Source organism: Ambystoma mexicanum, chromosome 2q (genome assembly GCF_040938575.1).
Source record: "Ambystoma mexicanum isolate Mex_15411 chromosome 2q, UKY_AmexF1_1, whole genome shotgun sequence".
In the NCBI taxonomy this organism is placed as follows: Eukaryota; Metazoa; Chordata; class Amphibia; order Caudata; family Ambystomatidae; genus Ambystoma; species Ambystoma mexicanum.
The window spans coordinates 150,345,868-150,363,449 of NC_090924.1; the positions used below are offsets into that span (position 1 = coordinate 150,345,868).

General features: G+C 48.7%; 1 protein-coding gene across 12 annotated transcripts in view; it reads left to right on the forward strand.

Moving 5' to 3' along the window:
- OBSCN (obscurin, cytoskeletal calmodulin and titin-interacting RhoGEF) overlaps positions 1 to 17,582 on the forward strand; it is a 3,169,051-nt gene that overhangs the window by 1,098,247 nt on the left and 2,053,222 nt on the right. The window lies entirely within an intron of this gene.

Below are 17,582 nucleotides of genomic sequence, written 5' to 3' on the forward strand. Positions count from 1 at the left end.
GAAACACTATGTACTAGCTCCTCGTTCCCCAGTGGTAGCTACTGACAGATACTCAGGGGCTGCTTTTAGCTCCTGCTTATCCAATCTTAATTTTGATCCCTGTGATGACATCAGTACTTTCTACTGATCGAGCAAGGTTGTCTTTGCCATAGATCCCTTATTGCATGGGCTTAGACCTGGGTTCCATATTTCAAAGTTCTGTCACTATTCCCGTTGTGGACCGTGAGCTGGGTCAACTCTACACTGGTGGGGTTCCAAAATCTAAGAAAATGCATAAAGGCCCATGCTTTTTCAGTGTTTGTAGTCACAGGTTACTGGTCACATTCCTAATCATCTTGTATACCACAAGAGAATGAAACAATTTGTTTTCCATTCATGGGGCATCCTTCTTTCGTATGTGCTTATTTTCTCCTCATCCCAGTGCAAAAAGGCCCCCAGTAATGTGTGCTTCATAAGTAACTTAACAGAACATACACAGTTGCAAATAATGACAAGCTGTCTAAGGCACAGCAGGTGAATTATGGAAGACAACACAGTTGTTTTATTTACTTTATGTAGATTTTATGAGTTGCACTTTTCAAAAGTACAATATATACATTAGTTTTAATATTGTTGATATCTCAATGTAGGGACATATTTTGAGGGTACAACAGGATTATTGAAAGAGCTGTACAAGATTGCGTTTTGATGAGTGGTAATTCTGTTTAATAAATTAGAAACTGCGATATTGTCTGTGTGCAAAATCATTAAGAGATCCCTACAATTTTTAACATGGTTTCAGAAGGTCTACTGTTACAAGACATGAGTATTTGTGAGTCAATTGGTTTCAATCCACAGCAAAGCTTGTGTGAATATCTCTATTGCCTAACAGTAGTGGGCATCCAGTCAAGCAATATTGCAAAATTCATTTAATTTGAGAATGAATACACATATGAATAGAACTAAAAGTCAGATACGGAGTAGCATCTTTTATAAATAGTCATGTCATTGGTCCAACATGATGCAGGACTCATGCAATTTCTGCTGAACAAATAATACGTTCTGTGAAGTGACTCCTGATGCAAATGATGAATAATGTTTAACATGAGTCATTGTAGACGGTATTAGAAGGAAAGAAATTGAGAAGCATAGTTACCTGAGCAGAATATAAAGCGAAACAATACATGAATTAAATATCATGCAAAAAATGTCTTTCAGTAAGTATGTGAGCATAGCTCCATAGAGCCTCATTCTTTTTTTTTATAACCAAACTTTATTTTCATTTTATCAGCAAAACACAATCTTGTGTCAGCAAGTTTCACACTATAACAGAATAAAAGGCAAGAACTATAACAAAGTCCCCCCTCAACAACTTGCCTTACTAGTTTCCCAGCCCAGCTACCCCTCCCCTCCAAGATGTCTAGCATCTGATCAATTCCCATCTTCATGCTATCACTCCTACCCCCTCCATACTCCTCTCGGGCATCAAGGACTTACATTCCGGTCAGTCCATTTCCCCCATATCTTCTCATGTTTGTTTAGGGCAACCCCTATTCTGATATACCAACATTTCAAGGCTTATAAACCTATTCATCCCATTGTCACACATGTGTAACACAGGAACATCTCTGCTCCCCCATTTCACTGCAGTATCCTTTTTTGATAGCGCCATAGAAGTGCCTGCCAAGGTATTTTTTGAGGCTGTAAGGGATGCATCACCCCAGACTCCCAATATGAATATTACAGGACCAATTTCCAGTTCTTCCTCTACAATGGCGTTCAAGACTTCTCCAGCATTGGATCTTTCATAGATTCACATGCTGTGAATATTCCAGTAATTTTTGTGCTCTAGTACAGTCATTTTGGGTCATACTTCCCACAGCCAATAGGAACACCTCTCTGAGCTACTCCCCCGTCAGCCATCTTCAGATATTTTACCACACGTTCGAGTTGGTAGTCCTCAAAAACCTCTCAACAGTATATCTGCTATAAAATTGTATTATATATCTTAATCTTTGTCACGAAAATCGTTTTTCCGACGACCAGTCGACAACCGTGACAGGCAGCGACGGTGCAGAGTCCGTGGAATGTTTTCCGAAGCCGTTACTTTGAAATTCACCATGTGCCTATTTGGGCCTACCTCATGGCTGAGTCCACAAGGAAGAGCCTGTTTAAGGCATGTGCGCGCTGTGGCCTGAATAATGTGTATGTTGAAGACCACCACAACTTATATTTATTTATTTATTATTTGTATGCTTATATAGCGCAGAAAGCCCGCAGGCATCAGGGTGCTTGACATAAATCATACAAGTCACATATCAAAACGATGGACATAACACAGAGAAAACAAACATATATATGGCATATGGTTAAACAAAACAAGCTATATGGGAATTGGAAAAAGCCAGGTGCTACTGTACAAAACTAGTAAATAACCGAAATGATGGTGGGAAACCCATTATTAACAAAAATGTGACAGTTCACAGTCTAATTCAATGCTATTCTAAGATTAGTGGAGGAACACACATGCTGTGGGCTAAAACTCCTGTTTAGATACTCAGGTAGGCTGCTAGAGCCAAATCCCACGATAACACAGTCGTTATTAGCAGTGGGACCCCCTCTTCAATTTGAGTTCTCCGGAGGACTTTTAAGTCGTGGGTTCTTACACAATAAGACCCAAGTTTGGAATTAAGCCAAGCCAAAATTTTGTTTTTCAGGGCCTCCCTGGATTCGAACTGGCTTGGCCTGGCGACATTGGTAAGAATTAAGTTCCTGGTATCCATAGCAAAACTCCTAAGAGTCGGGTCCGCAATAATGAGCTGTTTGGATTTCCTTTGTTGAAAGTCCCTAACAAAAGTCAACAAAAGTCAATTCTGTCATAGACGGTGCCTTAGTAGGCAGCATAGTAGCTCCTTGTGAGACATTAGGTCCCCTTCCCAGAACGGGGCTGGCGCTCTTCGCCATATAGGGCGCTCCTGGATCACATACCACTGTGTGAACTGTTTGAGAACCAGATTGGGAACCCCTCTTCGAAGGAGAGGTTTGTGAGGAATTATCCACTCTCTCACTTTCAGGAGGATACAGCTTCTTCACAGTGGGCAGGGAAATGGTAGGCATATTGGAGCCTACACTGGCCACCCATCTCTGCAAGTCCGTTATGTTAGAGCAGGCCTCAAGGTCCCACGCAAACTGTTCTTTAAGGAGTAGCCAAGTTTCAGAGGGATTAGAAGCCACCGTTCCATTGACCACAGTAGACACTGCATAGTGTCCCAATTGATCCCCCGTTGTCTTCGCCTGCAGTGGTTAAGGGGAACTCTTTTTGTAATGTGTCCTTCAAGATGATCCGCTTCTTTGGTCTTTCCAATCCCCCCATTTAGTCCTCTAATGTTCCTTTGGGCGTTAATTATCATTGGCTGCGGGGGTATTAAGGTTGGAGTTTGTGGGTCAGCAGCATCAGCTTTGCCAGATGCATCATTCTGGATCTGCTTGCCCAAATGCAGGAGTTTAACACAAGCAAGATGTTCTTGCTGTAATTTTAATCTGCATTTGGCGCTGAGCGCCAAAACATCTAGTATGCAGTTATTATTCCTGAGATGTGTCAGTTGAGGGTGAGTTTCCTCCCTACTTGGGGCAGGGGTCAGGTCTGTGCCTTTATTTAAACCTGACCCAGCCTGCATCCTTGTCACAGGAATAACTGTCACAGGAAGAAAGAAGGTGGACCCCACGCTTTCTCAACACCTAAAACCTGACACGGTTTAAGCAAACACTTGCAAAATAACTCAGCTGGCAAGCCCAGCTGGCAAGCATGAGACGCTTACTCGCAGCCGAGAAGCACTGAAGCAAAAGAGCTGGAATGGTGCGCCGGCAGGTAGTGAGCGTCTGTGTGCCATCCCCCAGATGAAAGCCGCCTGTCGTAAGCCCTCCAGTCGCGGCAGCGAGGGGAGACTGCGATGCCGGTGGATTATCTGGCAGTGGGCAGCAACAGTGTCTGGAGGCTGCGGAGCATATCAATATTGCAGGCACCCCTTGTCCTTCCAGAGAGGATGATGTTCCATGACCCGTAGGAAGATTGAACGTCAAGCTAGGCCTCTGCAACTGCCTGACATGGGGACGGACACAGACAATGTGGCGTCAAATCACACAATGCACAATGATGAGTTTGCTGATTTCGTCCCTGCTAATGGGGAGCCAGATGAGGCCCCGGCTGGAGACTAGGCACCAGATGAAGTGGACTCTTTCCATGCGCTCATGGGCAGGACGGCGAGCATGTTTGGCCTCGCCCCGGAGGAGCGACGCAAAGAAAGTCTCTTATACAAACAGAGGGAGCAGCAGAGGAAGTCCATTATGTCCATTCCGCTTTTAGAAGGTGCCTGGGAAGATGGCCCATCACCATGGCACACCCCACAATGGCTCTGCCAAAAAAGGACAGTTTTGATAAAAAATACAGGCAGGGATGTAATTTCACCAAAATGCCAGGGGTAGCGGAATTGACATCACACAACCCTTATGACATGACATGAAGTGATGTCATTTGACGCCACCCCCCAGTGACATCAGGGGAAGTGATGTCAAACAGCGTTCAGATTTTCAGATGCGTCTAGCACCCATGCTTACAGACGCTCTCATTTCAGCCAGATATAAGAACCGAGGCACAGAGGGAGGCATGATTTTCCATGATCACCCATTTGGGGAGTGTCATGTTCCAGATTCGACGTGGGGTCTATATGTAAAACATACATAATGCTGTATTTGTAACAGGGTAACCAAAATCTCAAACACAGCTGCAGCCGGTGTATGAAACATCTATAGATCAATGGACACAGAAGTACACGTTATCCGTGGTGTTGCTATGTTAAACAAGCCAAAAAAAGCACTGACCTGGGAAGGCGTGTGCTGCTGTTTACCCAGGAGTAAAATGCTGCACGAGCAAGGCCTGAAAATTAAATAACTGATCAGGATTTACTATCAACACAATTTGCTTGTTATAAATGTATCTATGAGTCAGCTACCACTACAATGGAAGAAACCTATTAGACTGCTCTGCGTGCACACAGGGTAGTGCACCTGATAATGTTATCTTTGCTGGAGTATACCTGGGAAATGTTATTTCAATTTACCCAAGACCTCCCATAGTTTTTACTATATAAGGGTAATACTGGGTGCCAGAGGAAACACCATTTAATATAATATCATTTCTGCAAACATAAATCCATGGCACCACACAGTTATTTTAAATTGAAAACAACCACGAGTTGCTTCTCACCCGGGGACTCACTGGCAGGCCTCAAGGCGCGCACTGCACACTACTCCATTGTCAGACCCAGTGTCAGACCCAGTGGTGCCCAATGGCATAGCACAACATTTGGTGGCTCCCCTGCGCCTCCCTCAACCTACCCTAGTTTTGGTGCTCCAGCTACCGGCCCACAGGCCGAGGGGTCGCAAGATCCTACCGGTGCTACCGCTGAGGGGCCGCAAGGTTCTTTTACCCGGACCCAACCCGGGGGCTATGCCCTAATACCAGACCCGCAGCACTACCGGCACCATGGCTTAGGGCACTCCGCCGACCAGGCCCCGACCTGAGGTGCAGGAAAGGGCGCAACCGCCACCGCTCACTGTACTGGTGGAGGCCAGTCCCAGCTCAGCAAGTACCACAACTCATGCACGTGACGCGGAGCAAAACAAAATGGCCGCTGGGCCAGACAAAATGGCAGCTCATCCTGCGCCCTTTCCCTTCGGAGATCAGGCAGTGAGTGTGCTTCGAGGTGGGATTGGACAAGGCCTGTCACCTGGTCTACATCCAATTCCTCCACTTCGCAGGGCAGGTACACATCGCCCAATTTAGCGAGACAGGGCACGCCCAGGACATAGCAGCCTCAGGGCCCGACCCCTATCCCATCAGGCACACTTCTGGCTTGTGAAGACAGGTTCTTCGAGAAGTTCCTCGTTCTCATGAGATCACCACAGATGGGTACCCATGGGTATCCCCCCTGTACAGCTGCAAGCACCCATGGCGGTACCGCCTCTGGGTCCAGCTCAGCCCCTGACTCCATGCCTGTACCAATAACGGCAGCTATGGCTCTGCCCCCTCAGCAGCCTCCGGCACTGATAATCAGCACGCCACAGCTGCCTGCCCCCAGCACTCCTCCAGCTCTCCCGTATCCGCAGGACACAACAGTGGACACAGACGAGGAGGAAGATCCGACCACCCCATCGTCAGCCAAAGCTTTTCATGAGAGACTGGCGTGCTCGGCTGAGTATCTAGGGATCCCGCAGCCACAGATGGAACAACCGGAGGCGGGCATACTGGCTGAAGTTCTTACGCTCCTCCTACTAGAACTGGAATTCGTCTTCAAATGGATGTCGAAGCATTAGCCAAAAAAGGTTGGCAGAAGCCAGACTCTACCCAGCCTACCAACAGACTACTCGATACTAAGTACAGGCAAACGGAAGGGGACACCCTCCTATTGTTGGCACACCCCTAACCGCACTCCTCTGTGATAGCGGCAGCATCACTATACTCTAAGCCACAGTCCTCCTCAGATGCTTCGGGGTCTACACTCCTGGGCAAGGAGGAAAAGCTTTTGAAGGTGTTCGGGAAGAACATTTACTCAAACATCACTCTCCACCTGCGCCAGGCCAACGCTGAAGACTTGTTGGCAGCTGTCAACCAGAAGCTGTGGTGGGAAATTGCAGATTTCCTTCTTGAGCTCACCACCCATAGCCAGGCTCGTTTCAAGGCTGGGCTGGCGGGGGCCAAAATCGTGGCACAAGACATAATGGAGTCCACGGTGGCCCACATTGACACATCAGGCCGAGCCATTTGTATGGCAACGGACAGGAGAAGGATGGCTTGGGTCAAGGTGACAAAATTCAACCCAGACGTACAGGAGCGCATAATAGACCTGCCTTTTGAAGGGGGCGACCTGTTCCATTCGACAACGGATGAGGAACTTAATAAGAAAACAAACAGCTCCCAGACAGTGAAATCCACACCCAAGACCTACAGCCAAACCCACCAGCGCTTGGAAAAGATCAGTCCTTCGGATGCTTTAGGGGCTTCCAGGAGAGACAGTCCAGACACCCGGACAGATCCCCTAGCCAGTACAAGCACAAACAGCACAGGGCGGCTAGCAAGGGTTTTTTCCAGCCCACCTCCTCAGCTCCAGCCTCCGAGGGGAAGACGTTGTGACAGGCTCATCCAGACCCACGAGTCTCTGGTGGGAGCAGGTTTGCCTTTCATGTACACTGGACAAAGTTCACAGGCCCATGGATCGTCTGTGTGGTATCCACAGGCTTCCTGCTCCCGATTCCTCCTTCTCCTCCTTCTTCTCCCCCGCTCCCCCAGATTGATACCCCTGCAACTCTGCTGGCGGAAATCTGCTCGCTGGCAGCGAGCCAGGCAGTGGAGGAAGACCCAGCTTTCAGCGGGGCCTGGGCTTCTATTCACAAATTTTCGCCATACACAAAAGGAACCAGGCTGGCCTGAGAGTTGTGTTGGACCGTTCCTCCTTGAACCTTTCCCTTCCCCTTCCCCTCCAAAAGTTCAAGATGGTTACCCCGGCCTTCATAGCAGAGACATTGTGTGTGGGAGACTGGATCTGCTCCCTGGATCTGAAGGATGCCTACCTACACATCCGGATCTGGGAAACCCATCGATCCTTCCTGAGGTTCAATATCATGTGCTTTCACTTTCAATACAGGATTCTACCCTTTGGACTCAATTCGGCCCCCAGGGTCTTTACAAGGCTAATGAACGCAGTGGCAGTCCTACTCAGGGCACAGGGCCATCACATTTATCCTTATCTAGATGACTAGAAAGCCGGGTGCGGGATCTTCAGAGGCAGTCCAGCACACAGCCTCTGCCCTGATGGATACACTATACGGCCTGTGATTTTCTATCGATCTCAAAAAGTCACAGTTATTGCCCATGCAGAGTCTGACCTTCCTGTGCCTTATATGGGACACAAGGTCCAAGAGGATCTTCCCCTCAGCGGACAAGATCGCAGCTATCAGGAGGGCCACTGGACATTTTCTCAGCGGGGCAATGACTTTGGTGTGGTGGTACCAATAGCTGTTGGTAGTCCTGGCCGCATGTCTCCTTGCAGTGTCACATACGAGGATCAAAAGGAGGAGGCTGCAGCTGCATTTCTCAGCCTCCTCGAATCAGGGGAAGGGATCTTAGGCAGAGCAGGTCAGCGTACCACAGCATCTGCACCAGGATCTAGTCTGGTGGGGTACAAACATCAGCCTGGGGATAGGCAGGCCCTTCCGGCAGCCGGCACCTCAGGTCACCATTACCACAGACTCGTCCCTAGAGGGATGGGGGGCTACCCTGGACAGCCACGCTGTCCATGGAGTATGGTCACTTCAGGAGCAGCTGGCGCTCATGAACTGGCTCAAGATGATGGCTATCTGGCTTGCCCTCAAAGCCTTCCTCCCCATGATCACTGGCAAGTCTGTTCTCATTCAGACAGACAGCTCCAGCTGCATGTATTACATCAACAAGCAGGGTGGCACCAGGTCTCCTCCCCTCTACAGACTGTCGATTGACATTTGGGAGTGGCCTCTGGTGAACAACTTGCACTGTCTGCAATCTACTTCCCGGGGGAGTCCAACCTAGAAGCGGACAGGCTCAGCAGGCTGGGCTGGGACAACTAGAAATGCCAGTTGAACAAGGAGGTTCTTCGGGGGATCTTTACCAGGTGGGGTCATCCGCAGGTGGACCTTTTCGCCACCAGTACCAATAGGAGATACCCCCAGTTCGTCTCATGGCTGGGGCAATGCAGGGGTTTGTTAGGCGACGTGATGCAGATTCTGTGGAACAACATGAATGCATACACTTTTCCCCCCACTCCCCTGGTGCACAGGGTCATCAGCAGGGTCAGGGAGTCACGGGGCCTAAGGCTCATTTTAGCACCATGGTGGCTCACCCCACCCCGCAGAAGTTAGCTCTTGTAGCGTGGTTCCTGAACAGGTTATCCTGAAGCATCTGCACCTGTCACTGGCTAACCTGGATATCATACAAGGGGCTAGGAGCGATGCTTCCAGGAGCCAATACAAAAGCAAGTGGACTAGGTTCTGTCACTGGGCAGAATCAAAGGAAATTGATCTATGACTTGCTCTTTGGACAACGTTCTATCCTTCTCAGCCCACCTCGCCCACTCAGGGGTTCAGGTAACACATGCAGCACGTATCTGGCGGCCATTGGGGCCTACAAGAACTCGGCAAGGAGGTTTTTTCATCGTCGAATCCAGTAGTTAAGTGGCACTTGGCGGGTCTGACTAGACTGTATCCACCTATCAAGAAACCACACCTGGTTTGGGACCTAATTGTGGTCCTGTGTGCCCTGGCGCATAAGCCATTTAAACCTGTGGCATCAGCGGATATTGGGCTAGTTACCATCAAGACGGCCCTGCTTATCTCGGCACGTCGAATCAGCGAAATTCAGGCGCTGGTTTCTTCAGAGCCATATACTACATTTCTCAAGGACAAGGTGGTGCTCAGCACACACCCCACATTTCTACCTATGGTCGTCTCCTCTTTTCACCTGAATGAGGAGATAGTGTTACCAACATTCTTCACGGACCCTAAGGATGAGACTCTGAGGGTATTGCACTGTCTGGATGTCAGACGTGCGCTAAGATTTTACCTGGACAGAACCAAGAGCTTCTGCAAATCAGACACCCTCTTCATCACATTTGGGGTTCAAAACCAGACTGTCAGTCCTCCAAGGCTTCTATAGCGAGGTGGATGGTTATGGCCATCAAGGGGGCATATGAGGGACAGCACAAGCCATTGCCAGACAACATGAATGCCCACTCCATTAGAGCTAAGACCATGGCGGTAGCTTTCCAAAGACACGTTCCGTGGCAGGTTTTCAGCAAAGCGGCTATGTGGGCTACTCCCTCGGCTGTCTGCAAGCACTAATGCTTGGATGGCAGCGCCAGGTTGGACGCAGCATTTGGCAAGGCAGTGTTGAGGAACTTGTTTTCTTAAGAGGGGCAGCTCTCTACCCTGGGGCTACATTCAGTTGTAATCGTTCATACAGTATGGAGAAAATGGGATGGGACATTGGAGTAATTTTAAGTTACTCACCGTAGTGACTAACGTACTCCTAGTCCACAGTCCCCTTTCCTCATCCCCGCTAATAGAACTGGTGTAATTAGGCAATGTTAATATTGTCGACAAGTCAAAGGGGACTGAGGAGTGGCGCCGGTGGGTGGAGTCGGTGGAGCGCATGCTCCCAGGGCCGTGCCCCTTTGTGCATTTAAATTTAAGGGGGAAGATGATTTTTCTGATGAAAAAGGTTCCGCTCCCGTCCCTAGCGAGGGACGCCCATATAGTATGGAGGAAAGGGAACATGGAGTACGTTAATCACTACAGTGAGTAATTTATAATTTCATACTCATTCACCCACCAGTCACTCACACCTTCTCTTACATCCACTCATTGCATTCTCTAGACAGGTACACACCAACCCACCCATAATATTCAAATACACACATCACATCACTTATCATTCACCCACCAGTCACTCACACCTTCTCTAACATAAACTCATTGCATTATCTACACAGGCACACCTACCCACCCAGAACATTTAAAAACACACATCACATCACTTCTCATTCAGCCACGAGTCACACACACCATCTCTTACATCCACTCATTGCATGCTCTAGACAGGAACACACCCACCCACCCACCCAGAACATTCAAAAACACACATCACATCACTTCTCAGTCATCCACCAGTCACTTACACCTTCTCTTACATCCACTCATTGCATTCTCTACAAAGGCACACCCATCCACTCATTACATTCTCTACACAAGCAAACACCCTCCCACCCAGAACATTCAAAAACACACATCACATCCCTTCTCATTCACCCACCAGTCACTCACACCTTCTCTTATGTCCACTCATTGCATTCTCTACACAGGCACAGACCCACCCAGACATTCAAAAACACACATCACATCACTTCTCGTCCACCCACTAGTCACTCACACCTTCTCTTACATCCACTCATTGCATTCTGTACACAGGCACAAACCCACCCACCCAGAACATTCAAAAACACACATCACATCACATCACTTCTCATTCACCCACCATTCACATATATATATCAGATACGCACTTCACACATGCAAAACACACCCCATATTTATTCTTTTTAAAAGCCTTCTTACCATTTTCTTGGAGCTTCAGTCCGTCCTTCCAGGCCACCCTTGGCTCCTCTGTGCTGCTCAGCAACAGGAACCAGGAAGCTGCGAGAGCCTCCTGGTTTCTATATGTGAGCTGGGAGGAAGCAGAGGGAAAAGGGGTTGGAGCTGAATGTGACATGTGCCACAATTCGCGGTCCTTTCCAACCCCTACTGACTGCCTCCCCGGCCAAGCCTTCACCCTGATGGGTGAGGACTGGGCCGGGGACCCACCTGATCTGGTGTGACAGGGCCCCCTGCACCGCACGGGCCCCGCTACACCAAGAGCTTTTTTTCTTCAACCCCTGGTGACCTCCCAAATGATGTCCCTGAATACAGTGTCCCAGACACCGCCCCATCTGTCTCCTCATGCAGCCTACACCAGACTCTGTTGTCTCTGCCGTGGCCAGGAAAATATCTGCCAATCCATTATCTTGCTGCTCTGTTCATCCAGCCAAGGAGGCCAAACGCCTAGATGCCTTTGGCAAGGAAATTATAACGACTGCAACCACTACCATCAAAGCTGCTAATGCAATGGCCATTCTCGCCAGAAGCGTTCGCGAGTTATGGTAGAAACTGGGCCCAATCCTAGAATTTCTGCCTGACCACAAAAAAGCAAGAGGCAATGGACATTTTTCATGAGGGTAAGTTGGCATTGGATCATGCCATTTCAGTGTTGGTAGACATTGCCGACACGGGATTTCGCTAGCTAGGTTATGGGGCAGTGCTTTGCTGACATGGTTGGCCCAAGGCTACAGTCTTTCGGGCAGAGGTACAATGAAGAGTCGTCGACATGCCATTCGACGGCATCGACCTGTTCAGAAAAAAGGTAGACAAAACCTTACTCTCAATCAAGACTGACACCAAAACTGCTCCCTTCCTGGGCATGTTGCAACAAAGGTGCTAGTCCTTTCACACTGGAAAAGGGTGCTTTAATAGAACTTCATGGGACAGACGTTCCTCATACCACTCCACCTCCTCATACAAGACACTGCCATACTCCTCAGGCGACCAATGCAGGAAAAAGTTGCAGCACTATAGAGAGGGACACAGCGGCACGTGACTCCTCTCAGTCCAGGGGCCAGTCAGGCAGGCAACCATGACCAGTCCAGAGCCCTGTCCTCTTGCTTCCGCACCCCGGTGGGAGGAAGGCTGTCACAATTCGTCAGGGAATGGAAGACCATCACATCCGATGATTGGGTGCTCTCCCTTCTCAAGCAGGGCCACTTGCCGGAGTTCGTAAACATACCACCGGACATTACACCCGCACACAAGCGGGAGAAGTTACACCACCCCCTGCTACAAGAAGTGCGGCCATTGCTTGTGAAAGGGGTGGTGGAGAAGGTGCCCAAATAGGAACTGTCCACAGGAGTCTACTCACGCTACTTTCTGGTTAGAAAAAAGGCATTGCACAACAATTCAGGGGGTTAGAGACCCATATTAGATCTGAGGGTGCTCAACAAATTCATCAAAGTGCAGACGTTCCGTATGGTAACATTGCAACAAGTCCTGTCCCAGCTGCAGCAGGGAGACTTCATAGCGTCCCTTGATCTTGAAAATGCATATTTTCAAATCCGTATTCGCTACTCACACCAGCGCTACCTGCTTTTTGTAGTGGCAGGAGCACACTACCAATTCAAGGCTCTACCCTTCGGCCTTCTTTCAGTTGCAAAGGTTTTTACCAAGTGACTTACACCAGTGGTGGTGCATCTATGTCGGAGGGGCATTCACGTATACCCGTACTTGAACGACTGGTTGGTAAGGGCCCTTCCTACCCACTGGAGACAGACAGAACAGCGTTCACAATCCAGTGTCTGCAGCTACTCAGATTCTCCATCATTTTCCCAGAATCACGCCTAGTGCCATTGATAGGTGCTCTACCTGGGAGCAAAGCTCAACACTCTATCCTGCACTGCAACACCCTCGGATGAGCAGGTAGTGGCGCTCCTCACAAAAGTGCATTGTCTCAGCAGTGACTCAGGTTCGCAAATACAAGCCGCTGCTCGGAATGATGTTCTCATGCATTCCTTTGATTACTCACTTTCGGCTGCACGTGCAGCCTGTACAGGAATTCCTAGATGCTCGATGGCTTCAGGCATCGGGATCCTTTGCATAGCTTTGATGCACAACTTCAAATTGAGTCTTTGCTTGAGGTCAGTAAGAGTACATCTAGTGAAGGGTGAACCCTTTAGGCTACCCACCCACCAAGCCACCGTCTCGATGGATGCATTGCTGGAGGGTTGGGGAGCCCAATGTGAGGACCAGCAAACAAGGGGTGTTTGGTCCACATAGAAAATCTGCCTACACATAAATCTGTGGAGTTCAGGGTGATTTTCTGGGCCCTGAAGTCCTTCCCCCCCTTACTGATGGGGAAGGTGGTGCGAGTCTACACCAACAATACAACATCAATGTTCTATGCCTGCAAACAAGGGGGGGTGAGGTCTCTGCAGCTATCCAAGGAGGTCCAGGCCCTCTAGCACTGGATGTTGCAACAACACATTTTCCTGACCCCCCTCCATCTACCGGGGGTTCAGAATACCGTAGCGGACTCCCTCAGCAGGGAGTCAGGGAGTTGCGTTCTTGCCACTAGTGGGAACTACACGACAAGCAACTTCACTGTTGTTCCGGACTTGGGGCACGCTGGAGATCGACCTCTTCTTGACTATGACAACAGTCGGTGCAAGAGTTTCGCCAGCCGATTTGCCTATCCGGAGAGCTTGGGGACGCCTTTGCGTTTCCATGGGAGGGGAAGTTCCTTTATGCATTCCCTCGGTTCCCACTGGTGGCACAGGTCCTCAACACGTTCAGACTATATCAGTGCAGACTGATATTAGTGGCCTCAGCGTGCTTGAGGCCGTTTTGGTACTCTGACCTCCTTGCCCTCTCGTCAGGCTGCTCCTCTCAAGTTGAATGCATACCAGGCTCTCCTATACAGGAACCGGGTTGCAGTGCTGCACCATGACCCAGCCTTACTCAATCTGACAGCCTGGCTCTGGTGTTCTTAGAGTTTGGATCCTTGTTTCTTCCACATGTTGCAGGAGTAAATGGAGATGCTTCCAGGTGTGGTGTAGGGGTCATCAGTTGCGGCCTTATGCCGTCCGGCCACAGGACATTTTCGCTTAGCTGCTATCGCTAGCTCAAGCTGGTCAGGCGACTCATCAATCAAGGTGCACTTAGCTGCGATTTCCTGGTACAATTGATCTCCAGGTGTTCCATCCCTTTGGTCCCACAGGCTGGTGAAGGAGTTCTTGCATGGGTTGTTCCTGCCTTTCCCTCCTATCCGGCGCCCAGCTCCCACGTGGGAATTGAATGTACTGCTGTCAAGGCTTGTCAAACCTCACTTTGAACCCCTGCACAGGACATCAATCAAGCATCTTCCTTGGAAGACCCCTTTTTTTAGTGGCCATAATATTGGCCAGACGAGTGGGTGAAATCAAGGCATTTTCTTGCAAACCGCCTTATTTGACATTCCACAAGGAAAAGGTCATACTACGAACGAACCCAACATTTATTCCTAAGTTACCATTCACCTTCCATCTTAATGAACCAGTCATCTTGCCAGTGTTTTTCGACATGCCATTGTCTTAGTCTGAATGGGCATTGCATTCTTTGGACGTGGTGCTGCTTGCCCTAAAGTACTCTGTTGCACATACTAAGTCATTCCGTCTCACGGACCAATTATTTGTGTCGTTTGGTCCAACTGGACCTTGAAAGGCATTGTCTAAACCTTCCATATCAAGGTGGATTGCGGCGTGCATTTCCTTCTGCCATCAGCAGCTGGCTGGTGTCTCCCGGGCAGGCCCTGGGCTCACTCCACCTGCCTTCCTCTCCAGTATCCCGCTGCCTGACATTTGCTGTGCAGCTACCTGGAGATCAGTGCACACATTCACCAAATTCTACTGTGTCTACAGGAATTCAGCAGAAGGTTCTAAGGTTAGCCAGTCATTTCTGAGGATGCTTTTTGTGTAAGGTTAGTAAGTCTCCATTGGTAAATTGTGCTTGGAGCCTGTCTCCACCCGTATGTATTGTTTATTAATGCTGCTTTGTAATCTATTCACAGATCCAATGCTGGAGAAGGAATAAGTTACTTACCTGTAACTCCTGTTCTCCAGCATTGGTATCTTTCATAGATTCACATGCGACCCTCCCACCTACCCCTCTGTCTCTTATTTTGGCTCCTACTGCCACTGCTGTGTGCTTGCCAAATCTGGAGATGGCTACAGGGAAGGGGCTAAGGGAGGTGTTCCTATTGGCTGTGGGCAGTATGACCCAAAATGACTATACTAGAGCGCAAAAAGGACTGAAAATATCAGTTTAAGTCTCAACTGCTCTATGATACCGAGGATTCCCAGCCTGACGACGGGAAATATTTACTACATGTTGAATCTATGCAAGATACCAATGCTGGAGAACAGGAGTTACAGGTAAGTGACATATTCCTTCTAATAGACCTGTATTCTTGAGCAGGACCAAAACATATGGTAATATGTATCTCTCTGCATCTTACATTTGGGGCAAGTGTCATTCTCTCCTCTCCATCCTAAAAAGCCTCTGTGTGGTGTAGTACACCCTATGCAGTACCTTGTAATGGATCGTCCTAAGCTTGGGATCTATGGCTATCTCTCTGGCCATCCCAAGGGCACATTCCCAATCCCTGTCATCCTGGGGACCCAAATCCCCTTCCCACCGTTCCCTTAGTTTAATCAGCGATTTTGCTGCAGAGCTAGCTATACACCCATAAGCCCTGGAAATTGCAGAGTCCTCCCTCAACCATGGACTAAGCACATGTTGCAACTGTAAATATTGGTAATGCATATTTGCACCCACCCCAAAAGTGTTCTTCAAGTACTGGAAGGGCACCATGCCATCTGCTTTGATCACATAACCCACTGTTTCTATCCCTCTTTCTGTCCAACCTCGGCAACCCTGTACAAACCTAGGTTCGGGGGTTAACCTATTTCCCCATAGAGGTTGATCAGTGGCCAACCTCCTCCCATCTTTTGTCCTGCCCATCAGTGTTTGCCAAATCTTAAATACCATCTTCCCTGTTTGGGAGAATTGGTTTGGGCACGTCATCCCGTAGAGGAATAGGCTGGGCCTTAATGCTCCCATCTTCCAGGTCACCAGACTAATAGTCAGGTCACCCTCCTCTAGGAAGAACCTGTTGTTTGCTGCCACCAGCTGCATAACCGAGAAGTATTTCTGCAAGCTCGGGATGTTCAGCCCTCCTTCCGCGACCAAGTTCATTAGAGTTTCTAATGCTATTCAGGTGGTGATAGTGCTCCACAGCATTCAGTGCAATCCTCTGTCCAAATTCCTCACCCAGGACCACGTAGGGTGTGACCTTCATGGCATAGAATAACTAATTTTGAATGAGTACAGAACACATGAAAAAAAAGCATTTGGTGCCTTTCTCCACCCCTCAAAAAGTAGGCTCAGACAGCAGGGATCCATTGAAATTGGCCTGCATGAATAACATGCTGACATCCATTGCTGATCTCACCAGTTCGTGCATTTGTGCATGGAAACAATCTACACAGATACAGTAGCCCGGGTCCTCTGCTGTGCTCCCTTGTTTGCACGGCAGATATCTAGACAGATACACTCACGCATTAATGATAGGCACGGGAGGCCAAGGTCTGCCTGTGCCGGCTAGGAGTTCCTGCACAGCAAAACCTTTGCAGTGAGGCTCTTTCTGCCAGATTCTCTAATGGTGACAGAGTAGGACCCAGAGTCAGAAACCGATGTGGCAGTAGAACGGATTCAGGGTCTGATTGAAGAAATGGAAAGCATAGTAATAATGATGCAGGGAGCATATATGTAAAATGGAGACAAAAGTGGGGTTGGGCATTGATCACCCAAAACAGTAACTGGAGAGAATGGGGGTTGGTTGCTTGCCCTAGCTGAGGAGACAGAAATGATTACTGAAAAACGAGTCTCCTGGGGAGAGGTGACTACAGAAAGATGCGCGAGCAGGGGCTGTTGTGTAAGGGGGCAGTGTGAGGAGATGGGAATGTATCCAGAAACAAGAAACTGACCGGTAGATGCAGAAACAAAGTGAGGAATGACTGAGAAGAGTACATGGGATGGAGCCTATGTGAGGGGACAAACAGAGGAACAAAAACAAGAAGTGGGTGGGAAGGTGTACAGGCAAGCAATAAGCAGGGGCGCTCTGTCAGGAGTCATCGAGAAAGGGGTACAGAGAGGGGACTGGCGAGGAGACTGTATGCCAGACAGAAAACAGCAATGGAATGCAACAGAAACACATAGTGAAGAACTTTAAATAAAGATCGTGTTTGAGCCCAGGTAGTAATATACAGAAAAGGGAGAAACTAAACAATTCATGACAGTTTCATTATTACTGAAAAAATCCAGTGAATGTCCACAATCAA